This window comes from Jaculus jaculus, chromosome 4 (assembly GCF_020740685.1).
Source record: "Jaculus jaculus isolate mJacJac1 chromosome 4, mJacJac1.mat.Y.cur, whole genome shotgun sequence".
NCBI classification, from domain to species: Eukaryota; Metazoa; Chordata; class Mammalia; order Rodentia; family Dipodidae; genus Jaculus; species Jaculus jaculus.
Window position 1 is genome coordinate 130,811,419 of NC_059105.1, and position 8,709 is coordinate 130,820,127.

Here is an 8,709-nt window from a genome sequence, read left to right on the forward strand (position 1 = left end):
ATGACATCATAAATAGAATCCAAAGTCCTAAGAAACAATTAGGGAAATATATCAATACTTCCTTGTAATCATAACATCATCTGACTTCCAGTGGGATGCCACGCTGGCTCCCCCAGTTCCATAATCGCGTGTAAACATTTATGCCTGCTTTACAATCTGTCTTGGAGTCTCAAGAATCCTGACACTGGAGACAAATTAATATGCATTTTAGCCCTTTGTCAATAAGAGAAATCACACTGGGGTTTTGATCACGGGATCAGACAAATTAACCCATGCCGATACAAACTGGAGCCTCTCTCTACTGACCTCAGGCAAAACCAAGAATGCATTGAAAAATAAAAAAGGCAATATTTCCCTGAAAGTGAAGGACCAAAGAATGCTGGCAGCAAATTGTTACATTTTCCTTTTACAAAACTATTTCTGCAAGTGGATTTTTATTTCATCTTCCTCTTGAATTATTTTTTCCATCGAATATTTCCTTTCAGCGTAGTTTAATTTGTCTGAAAAAAATAAACATTTCTTTTCTCATAGTGGGAAAGGGCCACTTTCTTTAATTGGTTTGAAGCATGTTGGACACCTCAGCCTGTAAGGGTTGCAAAACCACACTCTAAGTGGATCTTTAAAACCATACCGTGGATTTTATAAGTTCTCTCTCCTACTGGGGAGAGAGGGTGAACGGAGGATTCATTTATAGCTCTGGATTCTTTTCCTGTTTTGGGAAAGGAACAAAGCCCTTCTCTCCTACCTCTTGTAGTACCCAAGAAACAGAAATGGAAATTTTAGACAAATGATCAAACTTACATAGTCTATAGCTTTTATTTTTACAAAATATTTGCTTCCAGCAGAGTGTATCTTAATTCACAAATGTAGAAATCTGTCATTAAGATCTGACCCAGCTGCATGGCGTTGTCAAATGCAATAATGTATCTTTTAATAGTTTTATATCAAGTAAGGATATAACATATCATTAGTTTAAATGTATTTGCAAGCAATTACCCCCACCAGGATATTTGAGAAATGCTCATGCAAAATTGATGAAATTCTGACATGCTTAAACATTGTTCATTTAGCTCAATTCCTTATGTATAGGAAAAATAGAATAAATAATTCCACTGCCATTTGCAAACTACTGTTGGGCATTTTTATTCCACTCAGGGTTCAGTGCTGCCTTTAAACTATAGCCTTTGGTGATCATTTGGAAAAAAAGAGTTTCATATATGTTTAATTTTAAATAATGGACTAGATTTTTCATTCTTCTTATTATTGTTCCATGCAGTAATTTAAATATGGAGTAGATTTACTGCATGTCAGCTGCCTTTCTTTTACAAAATGGGATAAATTATTAAATGAGTGGAGGTTGTTTGACAACCAGTTTTTTAGTACTACACAAAAGAAAGACCTTTGGCATTCAGCTGTCTTTTGAAAAGAATAAAGTATAAATCGATTAAGCCACTATGCTGTGGTTCACAGATGCCACACTATGGCAAAGTATGGCTTTGCCTCTCAGGTGACTTTCAGACACCTTCCTTGTCACATCCAAGTGGACAATGGAAAGATGGCTGTGCTGATGGCCTGGTATCTTGCTTGTGTTGCAATACTTTCCTTGGCTACAACCCTATCAAAACATGAGGGGCACACAGACTCAACAGGTTCCTTCATGATTTTTATGGCACTAATGAATATTATATACTGATCAAGAATTTCCCTCTGCTTTTGCATTTTGCCTGTAGTTTTTAGTAGGTTCCCTGTACCTAAGCAGAGAAATCTTGTGATGAACATCTCATCACCCTTTAATTCAAGCCATGTGAGAAATTACATTTCAATGCCTTTCCATGCCATTCCTCAATACCATATTATCACTGGTGTAATTAATAATACTTTGAGCTCTGTCAAAACGAAATCACTTTTATTCTTCCCCCAAAGAGAATCATTTATTAAGTATGTGTGATCTCCAAATACATTTTTCTTTACTAATGTCACTAGTAACTATATGTTCTGAAATATTTATCTGTCCAAAGCCATAAAGACAAATCAAATTATTTTAAAGAATCAAAGCATTGTGAGAAGCTGTCAGGCTGGTTATTTGGAGGGTCATGTAATAGGTACTTTTGGAGCACTGTTTCTGAATAGACCACTGTTGTGGGTCAACTAATAGAGGAGGAAAAAGAATAAAATATACAGGCAAAAGGGAAAGGAGTCTCTCTAAAGAGAAAACCCCATACAGCTCAGAGAGGACAATTAGTGAGGCACGCAAACTATACACTTGGCCTAAGTGGCAGAATGTTGGTATAGCAGGCAGCTAGAGCAAAGAGACACCAAAAAATGCTGACAACATTCACCTAGGAAGCTTCATGGATGATGGCTCTCATGCAATGGATAGGATTTAGATGAATGAAAAGTGAGAGTTTACAGGTGAGTGGGAAAATGTGTTGGATATGAAAAAATATGTATTTAAATATATTTTGAAAATGAACTGATTTCTGGGAAGTGACTGGAAACAAGTTGAATGGTAACTATGCTGAGAAAAGCCCAGACTCAAGGAAGAAAGAAGCATGTAATGAATGTTATTTAGCAGCACTAGCTACTGATGCTTAAGTGATGTACTTCACTAAACAAAACACAAACCTAGGGTGGTGTCAGAATGGTGGTAAAGATGTCGGCTGGTCACCTATAGAGCTGTTAGAGTAATTTAAGAATGAACTGATAAGGGCTGGAGAGATGGCTTAGTGGTTAAGCGTTTGCTTGTGAAGCCTAAGGACCCGGGTTCAAGGCTCAGTTCCCCAGGTCCCACGTTAGCCAGATGCACAAGGGGGCGCACGCGTCTGGAGTTCGTTTGCAGAGGCTGGAAGCCCTGGCACTCCCATTCTCTCTCTCTCCCTCTATCTGTCCTTTTCTCTGTGTCTGTCACTCTCAAATAAATAAATAAAAATTTAAAAAATGTTTAAAAAAATGAATGAACTGATAAATTTGTAGGGTGTGATTGGACAAATAAAGATGGCTATACTTTCCAGGACTGCTGCCAGCCAATGGAACTTAAAGCTTGAGGATGAGAATGGTGCTAAAATATCCTGAAATATATTGTTTCAGAGTAAAAAGAGATGTATTAATGGTGTTCCTCATAGCTGGACCAATAAAAGGGATGTTTTCCTAGTGGTAAAAGAGGAAAAAAGCACAATTATTTATTATTTTATTATTTTGACCTCATTAGGCACCCTACAACTTGACCATGGCACTGCCCTACTTCTGACTCATAAAAAATGCTACAAAACTTTTTAAGGCTTATTCTTTCCTCAGTAAGAACAGACATTCTCCAAGCCTTTCTTACCATTGTATTCTGGGATGCTATTACAAGTTAATCATACATACAGAACAACACACCATCTTAGACATAGATATATCTTGAAACATTTTTAAGACAGAAGTATACTTACATCATGATATGATGTTAAAGGAATGTAAATACATAGAAAAACCACTCCTTAACAAATGAATAGACATATGTATACACACACACACACACACGTCATATACAGAGACAAACAGGAAAAGACTTTACTAGTAAAGTTTCTATATATACAGAATGCTTAAATGCTGGTGAAAGTTATACAGTTAGTTCTAGTCAATGGATAATGTTCTAGAATAAATAAAGACTAAGCCTACCAGAATATGTTCATACTAAGAAAGAAACAAAATTATCCACCATCAAAAGCCTGCCAAAAATAAGGTGCAGTTAGATTCCAAAGTAGTTCAAAAAACAAGAAATTGGAGAAGGACCTAAAAGTAGTGAGAGGGGATAGGGTGATGGCCCAATAATTAAAGGCAATTTCTTGCAAAGCCTGCCAATTCTGGTTTGATTTCCTACTGCCTATGTAAAGCTAGATGTACAAAGTAGCAAAATGCCCTGGTATACCTATGCTTTCTCTCTTTCTTTCTCTGTCTCTCTTGAAAATAAATAATATTAAAAATTAAAAACAAAGAGAGAAAGGTGAGTGGGAATTTGGTGGAAGAAAGCTTCGGTATTTGTCTAGGAAGTAGAGGAGTATAAGGGACAATAATAATGACTTTCGGGCTGGAGAAATGGCTTAGCGGTTAAGCGCTTGCCTGTGAAGCCTAAGGACCCAGGTTCGAGGCTCGATTCCCCAGGACCCACGTTAGCCAGATGCACAAGGGGGCGCCCACTTCTGGAGTTCGTTTGCAGTGGCTAGAAGCCCTGGCGTGCCCACTCTCCTCTTTCTCTCTCTCTGCCTCTTTCTCTCTGTCTGTTGCTCTCAAATAAATAATTAAAAATAAACAAAAATTTAAAAAAAATAATGACTTTCTACCATCTGAAGAGTTATTCTACAGGGAATGATAACCAGCTCTTGCCCATCCTTATTCAGCTAGAATGAAAGGAGAAACACTCCACAATGGGAGGAAGTTGTAATTTCAACATAGGAAGAATATGTTGGTAGTAAGTGTCATTAGATGAGACTGCATTGGAAGCAGCCTTGTGCTGAGGAAAGCTACCCTTCCCTCAGGCCCAGGAGAGCTGGATACTGCTGGAAGGTCAAGGGTTAGGTTTACAGAGATCCCTGCTCTCTTCCAGCCTTGGTAGCTGAGATTCCAGCCCATCTGCCCACATCTACCAGATGAGTTAGTACCATCTCCAGAAACAAAGAGAAAGTATGCTGTTCTCCAGCATGCAAAATTTCAACAATGTTTAACAAGGTGCCAGGCAAAGCAAGCAGCCTGACCATAGATTCCCAAGCCTCCAGCCTTGTTAAAAGCAGTTTATGGTTTACACAAAAGTGCTCTGTCTTAATTTGCTTCTTTCCTATAAATGAAATGGGGTATATTTAGTATTCCTAAGGGGCTGGTACATTGGCCAAGTTCATGCTGCCTATGGATTTTTGTAAAATGGGTTTATTATTTAGCCAAACATGGACACCCACACTGAGAATATGTAGACAGGGAATGAGAAGCCCAGGGCCCTAGTAACTGATGTATGTTCGAATTACTGGAACATACCCAAGTCTTTGATTTCTTCCCCTTCCTAGTTCTCTGGTTACCCTTTCTTATAAAAAGCTACAGGAATATCTGTACATTAATTCAACATGAAATTTACAACTTCATATTACTTTTATGTTGTATTTTATCCATGAAGTATAAATTGCTAATGTAGAATAATATTTAAAGCCAAGGGCCTACAAGATTCTGTGATTTCTCATTCTCATACCTTGTACTTACTGTTGCTTAACAAACAGCAGTGGCCAGTCTTTGTGTTTGCCACACCCACACAACTAATCTGAAAGCTCTCCTAATTGATGTGCACCTCAACAACTTCTTTGCTCTCCTTGTAAAATGAGTCATCAATCCTGCTAACAGCTGAGTTCTTTCCCTTTCCCCAGTGAAGAATCAGATATCCTTGAGGGCAAAAAGAATGCCCCATCATGCTCATTTGGATATGTCCTTCAGTCTCCTTGAGTGTTGATATGCTTTGTAGATCATAGCTGGTCCTCTTCTCCATATTCCCAAAGTTATTCCGCATAGTACTTTGTGAATAAGACACTCCATCAGGATCAGTTAGTCAAAAATAAATACACTAACATAGGAATGAGGCATACTGGTTAAAGGCAGAGATTCTCAGACTAGAATACCTCAAGTTAAATCCCAGCACTGGCATCTGTTGACGGTGTAACCCTAGGCAAAAATAGGTGCACCAATTTTGTGTGCCTCCGTTTTCTCATCTACTAAATGGAAATTCTTAAACTAACTGCATCAGAGAGTAGTCAGAAGGATTTATAAGTAATGTCTGATGAATATTCAATCCCAAGCCACATTAATGGGATATTGACATTCAAATATGCTTCCCAATGTTTCCAGAATTACCTAATAGGTGCTTAAGTGTTTAACATCTCTGCTTTGTCACCTGGGGACTGGTGTTCCCAAGCCATCACAAAAGCAAAGTATATAGTTACCTTAAGCCCATACATAGTCATAAATGGTAAAAATGCTTTGAAAGCTCATATTAGAAATGAGGACTGAAAGGAGAACAATGGCTTTCTTGAGTAAAATGAAGAAGATGAACCAAAGAAATTGACCTAGTCAAGCCACTTGAAATAAGAGTTAGCATCATCCATTTCTTCAACAAGTGAGATAAGATATCTCTGCTGGTTGTCACTTGTTTCAGGGAATACATAAATGGCAGATCCCAAGTAATACTGACAATACTCTCACACCTGGATTTGAGATATTGATGGTAGGAAGAGCATAGAAATGGTATATGTGCTTTCACATATTTTTCCTGTGCAAGCACAATGTTTTTGAACTTTAAAAGTTCTCTTGTCAACTCAGTAATTAAGAGAGTCCCTATACCTCAACTGGAACAGACAGAGAAGGAAGAAAAGAATGGCTTAGAGATTTATAGGTCTATGAAGTTATGTTGCAGCTGTTCTCAAACCCCAGTCAGCTCAAGAGAATCACATGAAACTTCTGAAACTTTAAGTCAGGAAATTCTGCTCCATTCAGAATTATTGCTCATGTGTTGACAAAATAGTTTTGTTTGTGTAGAAATGCTTATTTTTTAAAGGTACTATGTCAGAATGTATTCCTTCAATATATATATTCCTCCTATATGTGTTAGATGTGACAGTTTATCTGGATGGAGTTCAAGAGTATAGGGCTAGAAAGACGGCTCAGTGGTTAAAAGTGCTTGCTTGCAAAGCCTGAAAGCCTAGGTTCAATTTCCCAGTACCCACGTAAAGCTAGATGCACATAGTGGTGCATGCATCTGCATCTAGAGCTCATGTGCAATAGCAAGAGGCTCTGGCATATTAGTTCTCTATTTCTCTTTTTCTCTCCAACTAAATATTTTTTTTAAAAAAATAAGAGCATAGCTTATAGTTCCAGTCTTCAAGAAACCAATGAGCAAGTTAGGAAAGCAATTTGTACATAAATAAAATTCAGAACATAAGCCAAAATAGTTTATGGTAATAAAACTTTGAGTCTTGTGGTTTGAGTACTAAACTTTTAAAGAATAGAGTTAGCATGAGCCAGAATAGCAAAGGAAGAAATAATAGTCACCAGGTATGATGTGACCCTATGTGCTAACTGATGTATAGATTGGGAAAAGGAGAAAAGGAAAGCCAAACTGTTTGGAGATAGAAGTGGAAGTACACATGAGGGACAGAGCTCATCACTTTGCCTTGGGAATAATGGATTCTGAAGTTCTGCCAATCCAAATGCTCTGAAAAGTGTTGAGTCCCAAAGAGATTAGCAGGGTAAGTTACTTCAAGTTTATAGAAACACTCATTGACCACAAGCATCTACGGCAAAGAATTTTCTAGAAAGGAAGCACAAAAAGGGTATACCAACCAGCTTTGACTGTTCAAACCTTCATACACTGTTTTAAAGTACTGCTTCAAGAGAAAAGGTTAAATGAGGTTTGAGTGCAGTGTAATAAACCTTCACTGTTCATAAAGCACAGTGTGATAAATGTATGTATGGTTACTGTATAAAAATATTGGGGTCAAATGCCAAAGATCTGTGAGGTTAAGGTTTCTTTTTTCCCCCTTTTTCTTTTGCATGGATAGGTGAAGGACCCAAACACTTACACTTCAAGAAAATAGCAGCTTGTCAGTCAAAGGCATAGTCTGTCCCAGCTCTCCAGAGAAGCCCGTTCCCAAAGTCCACTCAGCCCAACATTATAAACATTCTAGCTGTGATATACAACACACAGTGGCATGTAATTTGTTTGGTTCCAAGAGACTAAGACAAGGGTTTGGAAGGTTCACTGCATTGTGGAAGAGATATGCCTGGCTGCAGGTTTTCACATTTGTAAATAGAAAAGATCCCATTCCTCAGTAATAGTACATCCAAGGGACAGGCATAAGCTGGTATCCATAGAATAACTAAGAAGAAAAGATTCCAAAACACCAGTATCCACAAGTAGAGGAAGCAGCGACTGGTACAAAGTTCTGAGAAAAAAAGGTAAGGCTCTGCTTGGGAGTAACTGGCCTTTCACATAATTTGCACCACCTGTTTTTTGGTTTTGGGTTTTTGTTGTTGTTGTTGTTGTTGTTTTGTTTTGTTTTTCGAGGTAGGGTTTCACTGTAGCCCAGGCTGACCTGGAATTCACTATGGAGTCTCAGGGTGGCCTCGAACTCACAGCGATCCTCTTACCTCTGCCTCCCAAGTGCTGGGATTAAAGGTATGCACCACCAGGCCTGGCTCTACCTGTTTTTTTTGTTTGTTTGTTTGTTTGTTTTTTTAATTTTTATTAACATTTTCTACCTGTTTTTTAACAGTAAAACTTTCATTCTGCAACCATTTTGTGAAAATGTCACAGGACCCATCATTTCATCACAATAAAGATCTATCTCATTTTACATCAATTTTAATCTAAGATGCCTTGTTAGTGAAGAAACAAAAATCTGCAAATCACACAAACTCTCTTTTGTGCTCCATGAGGCTGGGCACAGAAGAGTGACAAGAGAACTCAAAAGCTATCGCTAGGGGACAGGGAAAATGGCTTAGAGATTACAGCATTTGCCTGTGAAGCCCAAGGACCTGGGTTCAATTCCCCAGGACCCATGTAACCCCTATGTACAAGGGGGCACTTGTGTCTGGAGTTTGTATGCAGTGGCTAGAAACCCTGGTGTGTGCATTCTCTCTTTCTCTCTGTCTCTTTCTCTGTCATAAATAAATAAATAAAATACTTTTTTAAAAGCT